The sequence below is a fragment of the Falco peregrinus genome, chromosome 3 (assembly GCF_023634155.1).
Source record: "Falco peregrinus isolate bFalPer1 chromosome 3, bFalPer1.pri, whole genome shotgun sequence".
Classification (NCBI taxonomy): Eukaryota; Metazoa; Chordata; class Aves; order Falconiformes; family Falconidae; genus Falco; species Falco peregrinus.
Genome location: NC_073723.1, coordinates 17,093,835 through 17,111,263, shown reverse-complemented (window position 1 = coordinate 17,111,263; position 17,429 = coordinate 17,093,835). Strand labels below are relative to the sequence as shown.

General features: G+C 45.5%; 1 long non-coding RNA gene across 1 annotated transcript in view; it reads left to right on the top strand.

The window, feature by feature from the left end:
- Window positions 1-6,339: 6,339 nt before the first annotated feature.
- LOC129784175 (uncharacterized) overlaps window positions 6,340-17,429 on the top strand; it is a 28,049-nt gene continuing 16,959 nt past the window's right edge. Inside the window, exon 1 of the long non-coding RNA XR_008746620.1 lies at window positions 6,340-17,382. This is a non-coding gene — a long non-coding RNA (uncharacterized LOC129784175). The remainder of the gene's footprint in view (window positions 17,383-17,429) is intronic.

Here is a 17,429-nt window from a genome sequence, read left to right as displayed (position 1 = left end):
CAAGAAGCTGATCCTTCTTCTTGTCAAAGCCTGTTCCTAGCACGTGCAGGCTACGTGGTTCATGTTTGGTTTGTGTTTGGTTCAGGAGGGCTTAGAGGCCTTTCTTCATCATTATCAAAACAGTTCACTTTCTGATGACTTTGGCATTCCCATCGGTCTTACAGCAGAAGCAGCAGCAGCAGTTTTTCTTCCGTGAGTCCTCAATTTTTTTTGGTGCTTTTCAGGTGCAGAGAAGGGTGATCTTGGTGTTGCAGCTCCTGAGACCTTCCTCAGACCTTCCTCATAGGCATCCTCAGCCTAGGAAAGCTGCAACATGAGCTTTTTATCTGTGTAAAAGGAGGGCATTTTGAATGGTTGATATGTGGGAATATTCCAGCCTCTCCCTGTCTCCGCTGTTCTCAACTGTGAGATCGAGACATTGTATCTCTCCTGTCCTTATTCCCATTGGTGGTAGTAAACAGGCCAGCAGTGCAGCTTCAGAAGAGGTCTTGGGCAGCAAACCCAAGAGGCATGCAGGATGCTGGTACAGCTCCCCGGTGTCTGGAGTGATGCTGCTGGGAGTGCCCAGCCTGGGGCGAGTGAGCATGGCAGTGGCACCATCAGACTGGCTCTCTCCTGCCTGCTTGGGACCTTGTAGCCCCAGGGTACTGAGATGTTACCAAAATATAATGCTGCCTCGGCCAGGTCAGCGAAGAAAACGGCACTCTCTGCTCATAACTGGGGCGAGATATGGCTCTGCTTTGCTTTTTTTGGACCTGCCTGCAGTTTGTGCACATCTCCATATCCAAAGCCTTGGCTCATTCTTCCTGGTCCCTGACCACCAGGTGACAAGCAGAGGTACAAAATCCCTGTCCCCAACCATCTGCAGAGAAGAAGAGGTACCCAGGGACCAGTCCTGGCATCGCTCCCTGAAGCTGGTGAAGCTACTTCTTCCAGCTGTCCTGCCTGTCCTCTGCCTGTCCAGTCGGGTTTATTAGCCTCTGCAGCAGGTTGGGACTGGGAATCAAAGGGATAAAGCACAGTTTGGGGTCTGAACGGTTGCAGAAACCTGGGGCAGGGACATGGGAGCAAGGAGGGATAATGTGCTAAGCCGCTGCAGGTGCTGGATCAGCAGAGGGTGAACCAGCCCCTTGCTGCCCATGCCAACAGCAGGCTCCTAGAGCCGTGCAATTCAAACGGCGGAGACCTGGGGGAGATTCGGTCTTGCCTTTTGGCACTTCTTGGCCTCGTTGGCAGCCATCGTTGGATGCGTTGCCTCGTGCAAACCCTATTCATAGAAGCCTAAGCCTCTGCATCCAACCAGCTCGGTGTCATGGGCTTCCTCCCAGGAGCCAGATATGTCAGTACCATTATGCATGTGGCTTTTGAGTGACTTGGGCAAGGCCAGGCAGCAAGCCTGTGGCAGAACAGGTGTTGAAATCCAGCTCTCCCAAGCATTGTGTTGGCAGCTTTTCCACCAGGAAATTCTTCGTTTAACTTTGCACTGTAGTGGATGAGGTTGCATTGATGTAGGAAGGAAGTCTTCATGTGCTCATGCATCTCTTCCAGCCCTTCTTTACCTCCCCACACCTCTCCCCAAAGGCACCTACTCTCAAGGAAAAGAAACATTTCTCGGTGTCCATGAGAGAGCAGAAAGGGAACTGGATTGCCTCTGGCTCCATGCACCAGAGAAAAGAATGGGACAGTTTTGGGCAGGGTTCAGGGCAGGTCATGCAAGTTTGCACACTGCTCCCATGGAGCTCCATCACCAGCTCTTATCCATGAGAGCCTGTCAGGTGTAGCAGCAGGTTTCTGTGCCACCCTGACTTCTCTCTCCTTCAAAGCAGCAGCAAGCTGCCCTGGAACAGGCTGACCTTTGGCATAATTCTTTCTTTTTCCCCAAGTTAGGGGCACTTGAGTGAAAACCAAGGAAAGCTAAAGCAACCTTAGCTTTTTGTCAGCTTTCCTTGCAACAGTGGCAGGGCTGTTCTGCTTTTGGCATTAAGCAAGAAATCAATGTTACCATGGGAGCAAACTCCCAAACAGGTGGCGATCACATACCTACTAACCTGAACCAGTGCAGGAGGCACAACGTCCCCCCTTGGACCTGCTGAGGGGAGAGGAGACCTCATCCCCCTTTGTTTGTACTCAGAGTGTGGCTGTCCGGAGGATGGTGCCCAAATAGATAAGGCTCTGGGCACGGATGTCTGGTTTGATTATTCCTTTCCTTTTGCTACAAACCATATGGTAGTATGGGCAGCACAGATAGCTGGCAATCAAAATTCCTGGGCTCCCTCCCTGACTTTGCCATTTGCTCATTTAATTTTCAAAGTGGTTTTCATGCATGAGCAAAACTTGCGGCCTCGAACCTGCCCATCCCCTTAAAACAAGAGCTGCTCCCTCATTACTGGAGGTGCTTTTGAATATAGTAACCACATCTTGCATTGCTATCGCAAAATTAGATGCACTTAATGCTTGTAAACTACTTTGGCACCAACAGATAAAAGGCACTACAGACAGGTTGCTAATCAGTTTGATTAAGTAAAGCGCCTAAAGTTTGCCACTGCTGCTGGAGGATTGCAGGCTGATCCATCTATAACCGGAGGAGTAAGATGAATTAGGTATGATAAGGATTGTTTGGTTTCTGGTCTGTCAACCAGTGAATGAAATGACTTGGTGTTTATATGCCAGGTCACAGAGAAAAGTTTCTTGCGATTGGAAATGATTAGGCACACTGATTAATGTTTCCAGTGCTCTTTGATCCAGAGCTGCCAGTTGGAATGAGTCTTGCCGCACAGAGACATCCTGACTACCTTGTAGCAAAAGTGCAGGGGTTAGAAAATTGACTGAAAAAATGCGGGTGGGGATTGGAAGGCTCTGCCATAAGATACGCTCTTTTTCCATTGGGGACTCTAGGGTTGTATTCTTTGAACCATCCTCTTATTCCTGGAAGTCAAGGCAGTTTGTAACTCACATTGTGCTTGTCAGGGTTATTAATTTTAAAGAAAATGTTCTGGAAGATTGCCAAGTCATCTAAACTTCCAGTACTGATAAGGACCTCAGCATCTGCTAAGTTAAGAAGAAAGCATCCCAAGATGCTTTAAGAAAAGCTTTAAAATGTAGCACTTCCCGAGTCATCTGCAGCTCTTGTGAAACTGTTGATGTTTCTCTCAGTGTGGAGGTGCGATCTCCTGCATACCTCCTTGTGATGGATGTTCCTTCTTTTGGCCATAGGATTTCCCATTTTTAACCCTCAATTAGGATGTCCCCCTTTTATCATAGGTGAGATATTTCAAACAGTTTCCTAAGACAAGACACAGGAAGATCTGCTTGGATAAGGGGAAGAATCCCCACCACTTCTTATCATTCCCACGTCACCACGCTGTTTGTCTTTGCTGTTTTGTGTCTCAGTCATGCTTCAGGTGTTATGGTTGAACCTTGAACCAGCTGGGAGGCCATGAACACAACTGTGTTGCCCACTACATTTTCTTTCTAACCAGGACTGCAGTATTTGTCGTCCTCACTGTCACGCCTGTCATCCACACTTGGTCCTTCTGGGGTGATGTCCTCTTTTGTGCAAAGTTGTGTATGTCTGGATGGGGTTTCTGGCAGCTTTAGGGTTTCTTTCCTCTGCTCGGCTGTTTTCACACAATAGATCGAAATATCAGCATCTTTCAGTTCTCTGACATATTTGGTTTCTTTTATCCAATGTATTCAGCAGAGGGAGGGTGGACAGACGGTGATACCCTGGACCTTGTTATGTGGAAAACTGGTATAAATACAAGCGTATATATCAGTTTCCTGCCTTTGTGAAGTTGTGCTTCATGCCAATTTTCAAGCATATGCTGTCTTCCTGTGTGTGTCCTGAAACAGTTAACACCAATTTAATTGAAGATCATTTTCACAAAAATAGTTGCCTACTCTGACTATGTTATAATTCCCAAGCAGCTCCACAGTGGCTGCTTCACTGCTCCCTGCCCCTCTAATAATGCTCTTGCTTTCCTCCGTGGCTTGCGTGGCTGCCCTGGTGTGTTGCTGGGACAGGGAGCCGTGGCGCAGGGTCGCCTTGCAGCCTGCGGATGTGGCCAAGCAAAACACAGCTGGGCATCACCCCAAGTACCTCACGTACTGCTGCACTGAGCGGGTTCCCACTGTCTCAGACATCTTGTTGTGCTTAATAGCAGCAGAGGTGTCTGTATCTCTCTCACAGCAAGCTGGGAGCTGGGGCCGGGAAAGGGAAGAGTTTGGGATTAGACTTGTCTCCAGCTCCTCAGGGTAGGAATCACTGCTTATCTGAAGCAATTTTGGAGAGGTATTTCAGGTGTGGCTTCCGCGATGGAGACAGTTTCACGCTGGTGACAGCCACCCCGAAGGTGTGCCATGGCGCTTGGTGGCTGCAACACCTCCCCAGGCGCATGCTGCAGGTGCTGCTCCAGCTCCCTGCCATCCCTTGCTGCCTCGCTTGCCGGCCGCTTCCCACCAAAGCCAGCTCTCCTTTCCTCCTGTCCCTGCGTGCGGGACAGGAAAGTGTCGGCCTAAGTGATAAACCCTCCCTCCTTATCGTCCCATCTTGGTATGGATCCCAGTAGGGAAATGGTGGGTGGGATGGTGAGGTTAAAGGTGCCCTGCCAAAAATTACACAGTTCAATCATTTGCCTCGTTAGTGCTACCGCGGTTAACCCTTCAGTTGCTGGCCCTGAAGCAGGTTATCTGTGGAGCTCTGTTCATCTCTCAGGCTCATAGCTCAAGCCATGGCAGGGGTTTCTGGTCGGCTGAGACCTGTGGCTGCAGCTTGTTTTGCCTTTACTGGTAACAGTCGCCTTGTTTTCCTCGCGTTCATGGGAGGTTGCTGCGCTCACTTGGAGGCTAGACCATGCGTGCCAGCTCACGTCCAGGAGGCAGAAGGGCAGGGCTTGTGCTTTGGGCTGGCACACGATGTGGAACATTAAAGAAGTCAGCAGTCAGGGGAGGCATGGCCAACGAGAAGCATGAGACTCACTGCCCCTCTGGGCAGGGTTAGACTGGGCAGAAACCTGGCAGGGAGGATGTCTGCCAGGTGGCCAGGTTAGGGTGCAACCCAGGCCATTAAAAGTCTGGGTATGTGGGAGCTGGAGCTGCTGTCTGAGCTAGTGAGAGATCTTTAACTCTTTGTATCTTGGACACTCATTGAAAACAAATACTGTTGCATCCTTACTGCTTTCTGCTCTGAATTGAAAAGCAACGTATGTATTAAAAATAAATGGAAAGGAATTGCAGAAACACGGACAAGTCTAGGTTGGAAGTGACCTCCACAGACCACCTGGTCCAACTTTCTGTTCAAAGCAGGCCCTTGGATTAGATTATTCAAGGCCCAGTCAAGCCAAGTCTTTACTGTTTCTAGTGAGGAAGATTCCACTCTCTTCAGGCAACTTATCCCACTCTTTAGCTGCTCTCACAGAAAAGATTTTTTTTTAATATTCAGATGAAACTTTCCTTGAAGCCACTTGTGCCATTTCTTCTTTTCCTATCATAGTGCATCCTCGTGAAAAGATGGGTCTTCTCCACAACTAACTCCACTGGAAGGCAGTGATTTGATTTCCCCACCCTGAGCCTTTCCTGCTCAAGGCTGAGCAAGCACGATTCATTCAGTTGTGGAGTTCTTCAGCCCCCTAATCTTGCTGGTCCCCTCTGGACCATCTCCAGGTTTTTAATGTCTCTCTTGAACTGGGGAGAGAAACTGGACAGTGTGTCCCAGGTGTGGCTTAACAGGTGCCGAGCAGAGCAGGAAAAATCGCATCCCTCCATCCACGAGCAATAGTCTTACTTAATTCAGACAGGGATGCTGTTGGCCTTCGTTGCTGCCAGGATACATGGCTGGCTCATGTTCAGTTTGCTGTCTGCCAAGACACCCTGTGCCTTTTCAGCAGAGCAACTGTCCAGCTAGCCAGTGCTCAGCTGGTGCTACTGCTTGGGATTATTCCATCCCAGGTTCAGGATTTGACATTTATCTCTGCTGAACCTCATGTTAAAGCTCATTCTTGTTGGCCACATCTCAATAGCCTGTTGAGATCTATCTATATGGTGGCTTTTCCTTCCAGAACATCTACCTTCACTCCCAGCTTAGGCTCATCCTCGAATCTGGTGACAGTGCATATAATTGTACCTTCCAGATCATTTATAAAGCTGAATTGCATTGATTCCAGAAGAAACTGATTTGTGCCCAGCTGCCAACATGATTTGGACCCTTTAAACACCACCCTCTGAGCTCAACAGTTCAGTCAGTTTCCTAACCGTTTTGTGTTTCATCTTTCCAGTCTGTATCGTAATGGCTTGTCAAACAGGATTTTGAGAGACAGCGGCAAACACCTAGCTAAAGTCAAGCGTGATTGAAACTTCATTCTATCCATGTTGGATTTTCACAGTCAGCTTCTTATCATTTGCATGCCTGGAAGTAGCTGTTGTAAGGACCTGTTCCATAGTTTTCTCGGGGACCGAAACAAGGCTGACTGGTCTGCAGTTTCCTGGATCTTCCTTTTTTTCCCTTTTTGTAGGTGCACATAGTATTTGTTCTTCATCAGTCTTCAGACTGTTAAAACCTGTCTCCACACAAAGATGGTTTCCTACTGTTTGTTTTCCGCTTCCCCTGCGTGGGGAAGTAATGTGGTTGACATGAGACAAATTGATTAAAACACCATGGATGACAACATGCAAAGAACAGAAGGTCCTTGTGTGTATTGATACCAGTCCAAATTAGTTAAAAACAGGACAAATTCTGGGCTGGAAATGACAATGGTTCATGGAGACATCTAGTCATGACCTAAATTCTAGAGGTGCCTTTGTTGATGGTGGAATGATCCCATCTGCAGATCTAGGTGAAGTGCAGTTCTGTGTAGCATGAGCTATCATAAATATTATTCTTGCAAGTTTTATTTAGCTGGGCCCAGTCTTTGGTCTATCATGCATTCAGCAGTCAAGATTTTGGTCTCTCTGCCAGTACCTGGAAGCCAGGTCTCTCCAAGACAGGGCGTGCTTGGTTTCACAGGACTATTGTGATATTGAATGCTGGTGTCTAGTTGTGATGGAGTTCATTAAATGGAGCTGTCACATCCTGAGAGGTAGCTAGAGTTTTATTAGCTGAAAGGTCTGTGTAAATTTTGCACAGACCAGTGTAGTAAGCCGGTGGCCTAGTTTTAGACTGATGTTGATATCAATAATTATATATATCAATCTGCGTTTAGCCACTGCAGTTAGTCAGCCTGATTGCACCAGCTGTACAGCAACATACAATCTCAGACCTGTATGTTTCTTTCATGTTGCAAAACAGGGTACACATCTTTAGCCCAGACTTACCAGCTTTGAAATAACAGGCGTTCAACAATGATACCATTGTAGTTGCATTGGAACATGCCATTTTTACATTTTAATAACCACCACATTGACTAAGACTAGGAAGTATGTGCTCTCCCCTGCCAAAGGATAGGTTTTTCTGGTTCAGCTCAATGAGTGACCAACATCCTTCATATATCAGCTGGGGGCTCACCGTCTGGCTTCTGAGAAAAGCAAGAGGAGAATAGTAAGGGCTGGATAGGAAATTATAGAAAGACCAGGGAGGTTCATGTGAGGCCTCTGAACGGTGCTGCCCTCCAAGGCAGCGATTTGCTGATACACAGCTGCACATGGGTGTCCCTCTTCCACACCTATGCATTCAAATTATAAGTTGTAATTGTAATTACAATTGTAATTGTAATTGTAAGGCAATTGACATGACATTGCTTAACAGTGTTATTAATATTCACAGAACAGGTAGATATGTGCTGTGTTATGCCTCTTATATCTTTACTAATTAAGCATATCCTCAAGCCTTCCTTCCAGGAGGGTGGAAACCTGGCATCCACCCAGGCTCTGTTAATACAAACTCGATGTTACTTCAAGACGGTAAAAGGAGAGTGTGCTTTTCTTCTCCCTTTTTCAAATCTTTTTTCTTTTTTTGCACTAGAAGTACCCATTTCTGATCTGGCTGGAAAGAGTCAATAGAAAACAAGACACCACTGAAACATACTGCTGTGCCCTTGATGAGTATTTACATGTATATGCTTTAATAGTCAGCTGAGTTTAAATAAATACACAGAACTCCTGTTTTTGGCCAAACAAAAAGCTGTTGGTGCTGGTGTTTGTTTCCCTCATGCTGCTGGCTGCCTGCTGGTGTGGCAGAGGTGGAACTGTTCAGGGTGTCGTTTGCTTGAAACACTTTATCACGACTCCCCATGAGCCCTCCCTTCACCTGGTTGCTTACAGGTTTTCAATGAAGGGCCCTGTTCACACATGCAGCAACTCAAATTGTCTCTAAATAAACTTGTGTGTGTGGAGAGACATTCATGAGCACTTCCAGCGCGATGACAAATGGCAGGAGGGCCCACACGGACAACGTGGCCCCTCAGGGATGTGTCTCCATCAAGTTGTGCAAAGGTGCTGTAGGAGGGTGTGGAAACATGACTTTTAACATAAGAGCAGTGTCTTTTGGAGCTTTAGAGACCAGGCTGCAAGCGACAGACATGCAGTGTTTAATCTGTCACCTCTTGTCTAATATTGTATCTCCAAACTTGACGGATACTTCAGGTTTTACCCCCAATTCCTCCCGGTGTGACTACCAGTCTGCTTCCTAAAAAACAACAGTCATCTTAACCCTTAAAAGACACCTTAAACAGATAGTTCTGATAAATATAATGAAGTCTTAAGAATTTATGTCCTGTCGTGCTCTTTTGCGGCCCTTGCTGAGATGATTCATGAACTGCAGTTGAGCTTTGGCCTAGCAGAGGCCGTTCTTCTGCAGTGACCAAGAGAGGGGAAAAGCCTGCAAATACAAGAGCTGCAGGAGGTTGTGGCCAGGTTTATCCCAACAGGTTAAACAGGGACAAGGCATAGCCCTGGGCACTGGTGTATACCTGTCCGAACTTCGAGCTGCTGGCACAGCTCCAGCCCACACCGGCTAGTGCTTCTCCAGACAACGCCTGGGCACTGTCTGGGGACTCACACTGGCCAGGGGCCATCCCCAGTAGTAATTTGGCTGCAGGCACCTTGTTTTGGGGAGGTGAAAGGGCTTAGCTGTCTGGATACGAGCTGCTGGGCAGTTGGCTCCGGTGCCAAGGAACAGTCCCTGGCTTGTCTTATTTACATGTATGGACAAGGTGAAGGCTTTGGGATACAGGAGCCTCAGTGGTAAGGCACCACACATGTGAATTTTGCAATTCTGGATGCAGTTTTGAAATACATCTGTTGAACTTTCAGGTACTGCTTTCAGATACCGCCTCTCTTGAAAACCCTGAACTTGCTGAATATCTGTTATTGGTCCCATAGAGCAAGGAAGGGAAGAAACCCTTCCTCTTCAGATAGCAGACATAAAATAATGTGAAAGAAATGTGAAATGACTGGGGAGGTGATTTATTCTCCTCTATAGGGCATTCATAGATTGCTGTTGATACAATTAAAAAGCATGCTGTATCTCCCTATTTGTGAGAAGAGGGAGAAGAAACAGAAGGAAAGACAGCTCAAAAACATGGAAATACCAAACAGAAATGGTAGACAATCTCATGTACAGGGTCTTACTTGTTACGTAATAATGCATAGGCTATGTTTGTACATATCTGTACCAGTGTCTACTTTTTTTATTAGTCATAAAATCAATAGTAAAAGGCATCCACTGTAGTCAAATTGTTCATGCTTGTCCCTGTTGAAAAAATTACTTTTTCTGCCCTTAAATTCCCAGGTGAGATTAATACAAATAAATAAGTTGTTTTGCCTCTAAGGAGTTATGTTCCTGGGGAAAAACCTCTATTGTGATCTGAATCAGTGCTCCAAAGCTCATCCTGTATAAACCATTAGTCCTGGAATCCAGCAGAGCTGAATTACAGATGAAATGTTATTTTGGTCCATTACGTCAATGCGTTGCTTGTGCTAGAGAACCTAAAACTGAACACAGTGCTCCAGATGCAGTCTCACAAGTGTCAGATAAATGGGAATGTTTAATTATTTCAACTTACACAGTTGTATCGTCATAGGAAGTAGCCTGGTTGGTCAGCCAAGAGATCAGCATCACTCTGCTTGTCTACACTGACCCATAACAGGTTACCTTCACAGGGGTTGTTGTGTCTTTGGCTAAGGCGCTAAGGCTAGAACTGTGTCTGACTTGGCTTGAAAAGTAGTAGGTGTGCCTGGGTTCTGGTTGTATGCATTGATGTATCTGCATGAGCTGTTAAAATGGAGTCCCATGAGCACAGGGCACATGGTCAAGAGCAATCATGTGACAAGATCTAAAAGCAGCAGGAGTTTGTCTGGTATCTCAGAGGGCTTAGGGTGTAGAATGGTCCTTTGTCATTTCTGAACGTTCTTTGTACATGGTTCTATATCCATCCAGTCTTCTGTATCATCTGCTTTTTAACAAAATCAGACCTGAAGGAAGGGACATGAAACTTGACTCAGGCATCTCGCTATAACTGAACTGCTCTAGCTAGTGGAGCTGCACAAGGGTTTACAACACATTTATGCTAAAGTGAAGAACCATGTGAATAAATGAATAGCCCTAAAGTGCTGCAAACAAATACTTGGGATGAATTGAGGGGATGGGGAAAAAATGCCCGTTCTCCTTGCCCTGCATCCTCTCACATCCCATCTTTGACTACGCTCACCAAGGTGGGTGGACGAGATCAATAGATGGAGGAGGTTATAAAGCTCTTGTCATGTTCCTAAGGTCTGAAATCAGTTGACAAAATGTGCACAGCCACAGAGGAACCTGAGAGCCTCTCTTCTCAGGCTGGGAGGTCTGAGCACTGCCAAAGGCTTCTGGCCCCCTCTCCCAGCCTAATGCTTTGAAAGAGTATCGTTTGGCTCCATGACACTGCGGGTCTGTTGACTGGTGCTTGTATGTTTGTGCTTGGATGTGTGCACAACTCAAAAGCAAGTCTGAGGTTAAGTAAAGCCCCTTGCTTGGTGGGGAACCTTGATCAACGTGTCACAGAATGTGACAACTTCCATAATGGTTTTCAAAAAATGCATATGGGATTTGCTGCCAGCTTCTAGGGGAGGGATATGCGGTAACCACTTGAAAAATCTGACTTCTGGGCTCTGCCCTCATCTCCACAGCAGTTTTGAACAAATCATTTGATTTCTCTATGCCAGCCCGTTGATCAGTAATACTGTACTATTTATCCGACATCTTTGAGTGTTTGGCTTATTGAAGGGCTTTTTGTGTTGGAGACTTACAGTGGGCTTTATTAACTTTTTTTTTTTTTTATGGTCAAATTGAAAAAGAGTATCTTTTTTTTCTTTCCCTCTTTATGGACAGGCATTTAATACATCTGAAAATTTACTCCTTTTATTGTGTCGTAATTCAGGCATCTAAAACCCTGGCCCATTTTGAATTTAGGCCAAACGCCCCTGCCATGGCATGACACAGTTTTCTCTTGGTTGGGCACACAACCTAACTCGGCACAGATGAGTATGGATGTGAGAGTGATAAAAACATGAAATGTTACATTTCTTGGCTGTTAGGATATAGCAAAGTTTTTTCCTGTGTACATTAGTTTTAGCATGCTCATATGTTCCTCCAAGACAGTGGGGTTTAATCTTCATGAAAGGCCTGTGTAAGCATGAAATACTGGAAATAAAAAGACAGCTGAGGGCAATTCTGCAGTCATTATAGATCTTTATTTCAGGAGCAACATGACTGCTGGGGTCAGTAATACAACCCAGAGTGGACCTGCTTTTCGTACATGCTAATAAACAAGTGTTGGGGTGTTTATGTGGAAAGAGGCATACTTATGATGCAGATCAAAAAGTTTTATTAGGTAGGTGGAAACCCAGAATGATGCCATGTCCTGCTTACCACCTTCTGAGGACACCTCTTCTGCCAACATTTTAGTAATTTGTCAACAATCTCTTTTGCTACGTCCTTTTCGGTAATACACTTCTGCTACAGATCTTGAAAGAGTTTAAAGTTGAAGTAAAACTGGATCTCCCATCCCCACTGGACTTCAGTGCTGATGAGAATGAGAATCAGGTAAAAGGCTTATGAAAACAACTATTTTTGGCTCAGCCCTGATAGGACAACAGCTCCGCTGTTCCATCTGATATTCAGTCAGTGTGACTCATCTGTAGAGGACTTTCTGGCCCATTTTCTTTAAAATTGTGCTCTATCCAGAGAACTGACTGGGGCTTTCTAAAACTGGAAACTGAAAAAGAACATCTTGCGCGTTTATTGAATGTTGGTTGACCTTTTCTGCACCACCTCAGCTCAAAAGGTGTAATATGTGTTGTCTTATGCAGCGAGGTGTTTTCAACCAAAAGAATGCTTTTATGGACTTTTTTTTTAATCCTTCTGGAGGAGGGGAATAATGGAGAGAACAGGTTTTAAGGCCCCCATGGAGAGTGAGGTCAGGTGTCCTTAGACTTAGTAGGTGATGGCTGCTTCAGAATGGGAAGAGTTGGCAAGACTAGAAGAGACCACTCTGAACCTCACCCTGGCCTCTGGGCATACCTAGCTAACCCTTGGATTTTCCAGGTATTTGGGACTCCCAAAGCATGAAGACTGCTGCCAAGCTTTGCGGGTGCCACAACTAATACAAATGTGACTCTCAGCAGAGACTCTGGAGATATTTCCTCCGTGAGTCCCCCAGTTGTCTAGGATCTAGGAATTCTGCTTTTCCCCAAACTGGGGAAAATGAAAAATGTTTTCCTCAGAAACTCAGATACCATAAAAATCATACCTTTGAGAGCAAAGGTTAGGGAGAACTCAAACTTGTCATCTTCCTAGTGAGGACTCGTCCCTTCCTTTTCACTTGTTTATTTCCCCTGAAGATATAACCTTAGGCCGCAATTGGACAAGCTCTTTGTTAGTGTAAAGCTGTGAATAATATATCTCTCAAGGGCTTAAAGTACCAGGTTGCATTAGGACTTTAGAAAGTAGTTGAAAGCTCCCTTTGCCAGAAGGAGCTTCCATTCATGGAATCTCAAAGTGGTCTGATGTGGACATCAGTGAGCAGCTTTGTTGGCTGTACGTGAAATCTGGCTCTGCTGAAGCCAGCGGCAAAACTGCCATTGATTTTAAGAGATCTGAATTTCATCCCCAGTATGTTTATTTACATTACTTTTTTTTCCTCTATTTTTTCCTGTTGCTTTTGGAATGTAGGCGTGGAGGAGTTGTGGAAAATATTGATATGATCGAGACACCCGTACCTTTACGGTGAGGGGTGAGCAGATGCCATTGTGGGAAGACACATTTAAAGTTTTGCCTGGCACTTTGAAATGCTTTTAATTTTTTCCTATCTGTCTTGCTTCAGCTTTCCAGGTTAAACTCGTGCATGAATGACAGGTCTTACTGTTTTGAGCATTCTGTGTTTTTCTTCGTTATTTAGATACTGAACTTGCAAAATATTCCTCTTAACAGGCCAATTTGTACTTAACTGGATCTTAACGAGACCAGTCTTCCCTTTCCTGGGAAAGTATGTGCCTTTCACAAACCACAGCTAAAACTTGGTTTTTCATTGAAAAACAAAGCACACAGCTCCTTGCAAATGTCAGTTTTTCTTAGCATGAAGCAAATATGCATTTTGTAAATGTGGGACACAGACCTATTTTGATGTGGGTCTTGAACAGGGCTTCAGTATAGGGACAGCTCATCTTTAATTTATAGTTACACGCAATCGAGCCATTCCAGGAAAAGACATTTTGTGGTTCTTGGGCCAGGGAAGAAGAAGAAGGATAAAAACCTTCTACCCTAAACAGAAACAGTTACAACACGCAGTACAGACCTATGTTCCCTCAATGAAAAGTTAGTGTAAAGCCCTTGAAATGTTTTTCAGGATTATGGTCACTGAGAGACTGAAGCTAAAACTCTTTCAGGTATCACCTATTCTTTCTCTGGGTAAAACAGAAACTCCTGTTTGTTTGCTACCTCTGTTGCCTCAAGCAAGTTAAGTTAAATTCAGCTGGCAACTGGTCACAAGCAGTGTTCTCCAGGGCTCAGTACTGGGGCCAGTTCTGTTTAATATCTTTATCAATGATCTGGATGAGGGGATTGAGTGCACCTTCTGTGAGTTTACAGATGACACCAAGTTGGGTGGGAGTGCTGATCTGCTGGAGGGCAGGAAGGTTCTGCAGAGGGATCTGGACAGGATGGATCAATGGACCAAAGCCAATTGTGTGAGGTTCAACAAGAAGTGCTGGGTCCTGCACTTGGGTCATACCAACCCCACACAGCGCTATAGGCTTGGGGAAGAGTGGCTGGAAAGCTGCCTGGGGGAAAATTACCTTGGGGATGCTGGTTGATGGCCAGCTGAACATGAGCCAGCCATGTGCCCAGGTGGCCAAGGCCAACAGCATCCTGGCTTGTGTCAGAAATAGTATGGCCAGCAGGACAAGGGCAGTGATCATCCCCCTGTACTCGGCACTGGTGAGGCTGCATTCAGTTTTGGGTACTTTACTTCAAGAAAGAGACTGAGGTGCTGGAGCATGTCCAGAGATGGGCAACGGAGCTGATGAAGGGTCTGGAGCACAAGTCTGATGAGGAGCAGCTGAGGGAACTGGGGTTGTTCAGCCTGGAGAAAAGGAGGCCGAGGGTGGACCTTGTTATTCTCTACAATTACCTGAAAGGAGGCTGTAGGCAGGGGGGGTTGGTCTCTTTTCCCAGATAACAAGCGACATTACAAGAGGAATCAGCCTCAAATTGCACCAGGGAGGGTTTAGATTGGATATTAGGAAAAATTTCTTCGCTGAAATGGTTGTGAAGCATTGGAACAGGCTGCCCAGGGAGGCGGTTGAGTCACCGTCACTGGAGGTGTTTAAAAGACATGTAGATGTGTCACTTCGGGACATGGTTAGTGGTGGACTTGGCAGTGTTAGGTTAATGGTTGGACTTGATGATCTCAAAGGTCTTTTCCAACCTGAACGATTCTATGATTCTGTGATGCTAAGCTATAACCACATGCTTTAATCTGATTATGAGACCGGCTGCAGGAAATTCTCTGGCCTCTGTTGTGCCCAGTGTTGACTTAGTTGATCAAAATGGCATTTCTGGCCTGAAAGTTCATCAATCATAGGAGCCCAACAGAAAGCTTATGGTAGTGTAGTATATTTATAGAGGCACTTACAGTCTTTTATAAAAAAAACATTTTATATACAGTAATTGATTCATGCTTTCCTCCCACACAAATGCAACCACCACCAAGGATGAGGTCTGTCTTGTTTTTTTGCAGGGGATAGCAATGGGGAAGATGTAGGTAGGCAGCATGTAATTGTAAAAAAAAAAAAAGGAATTTTATCATAACTTTGTGTTCACTTTTGTAAAAGATTAATGGGATTTTTTAAGGGTCTGTGCAAGTTGGGCAGTAATGTCACCTTTGAATTGTGTTGGGGTTATTGCTTCTGTACCAACAGTGGGAATTTCTTGCTGGATTATCATTACCTTGGCCTGGAATATCTCAGTGCCCTTTGATCAGCATTTAGGTGAGAGAAATTTCATTGTACCTCTTGTTTGGTACTGCAGGTAACTGTGTACTGCAAATACAGCTGCGTGTCTGGCAGCGTGCTGCCTGTGTGCCTGCTTCTTGTTCAGACCAGCTGGCTGGTCTCCTTGCTGAAGGCTGTTACCTCAAACAGCAGAGTTGTTCTGCAGTGCGGTGTGTTCAGCCTTTACTGGTGCTCACCACAGCTTCTCCTGGAAGGAAAATGGATACTTGACTAATCTGTCAGAAACTGGCTTGTCCTAAATCATAGGAACAAAGAAAAGCTTGTAAAGGAAACTGCTGCCCTATCTTTATCAGCCAGCCTTTCCTTATTTCCATTACATGCAGCCTTGCTTATGTCTCTGACACTTGAGGAATACACAAGTTGTGCTCCTCTTCTTTTTCTTCAGACCAAATGGCTTTAGGTCTGATCCAAAACCCATTCAGTTTGAGGGGAGCCTTTCTAATGCTGTCAGGTAGCTTTGGATCATCTTCCTCACTTGCATCCCTTTGGGAAATCAGCTGGTGCACCTTTAACTTATTCATAGAAAGCTGATCTGAGGAAGGCAGCAATCAAATAACTTCAGTGTAGCACCTGAATGCTCTGCTTGAAACAGGTCTGTCAGAGGGTTGCTCGTCCCAAAGAAAGAGATTACAAAGGAAGGATTTTATCCAGGATATAGTATGATTTCTAATGCTTTCTATTGAATACAGGTAAATAGAAAAACATAGAAGACAAAGCAATCTTTTTTATGCAGCTTGCTTCCTCTGTCCCATGGACAAATTCCACTGGACCAACTTACACCCCTACTTTGACTGTCCTTGCTGTAATAGAAGATGTATGAAGCTAGTCAGCTTTGATCATTTAATGTATGCCAACATGAAAAAATGGGCCTAGAGTCTGAAATAATACTGTCAAATATCTGTGGGAACTAAGGAAATGGGCTTCAAATCTTACCCCAGAACCATCAATGAAGTGTTTTTAAAGTGTGTTTGTTTGGTTTTTTTTATTAATACTCTGTCACTGAGGGGGTGTCTTTTATGGAAATAGAAGTTTTCCTTATTTCTGACTTACTGGCTGGAGGTCTAAATTAGAATCGTTAGAAATCCCGGAGGGATAGAAGTGCACAAGGGCAGAGGGTCCTTGATGGCTTCGTGAAGGAAGAAGGAAGCATAGGGGGAGCCTGGAGCTCCGTGGTGCCTCCTGTGTGTCAGGGTTTATGTATGGACTGCATGTGCCATTCCACCCTGACTTTGGAGCAAGGCATCACTGAGTCAACTACCGGAGAGGACAGCTTGTGAGATCTCCTGGCCAAGGGTGGCTAGCAAAAGTGACAGCTACCACCAGTCACTCCAGGTGGATGGTTTCAGATGCTGAGAGAGCACCTGAGCTGGATACAGTTGTTCTCCATCAGAGCTGTACCTCTTGGTGCCGGATGGGTCATGCACGAAGGGTGGTTCTGATCCGAGGATCAGATGGGGCTTCTCGAGAGTCCTGGGCTCTCAAGAGCCTCCACTGGAAGAGGGACGGCTGGAAAAGCTGCAAACTCAGCTTCTGCTTGGGCTTCAAAAATTTCAATAAGGGCAACAGTACGAGGTGGGTGGCAGGTTTGAAGGGTAGCAGGGAGTGTGACAGAGAGTGGCTGCATGTTATTCCCTCCTTTCTCTGAAGAAAGAGTTGCACTTCTTTAATACATTTTTAATACATAATTGCTAGAATGAATATTGCTTGTGCCAGAGGAAATGTCAGCTGTCCTGCTAGGCATCTGGGCTGGGACTGGTGCTGATTTTACTGCTGCTCTTCAGCAGGGGCCTTTGGTGTCTAAACCTGACCCCTTCAAGGCTTGGCAGAGGCGTTACGTGTGAGCTGTGTCTAGCTCTTGAAGGCCCTGACTGGAGCTTCTAGATGCTACTGAAATGCTTACATGTGGTAAGAACAAGGACTTCTTTTCGTCTTCTTTTCATCTTCTTGTGCTG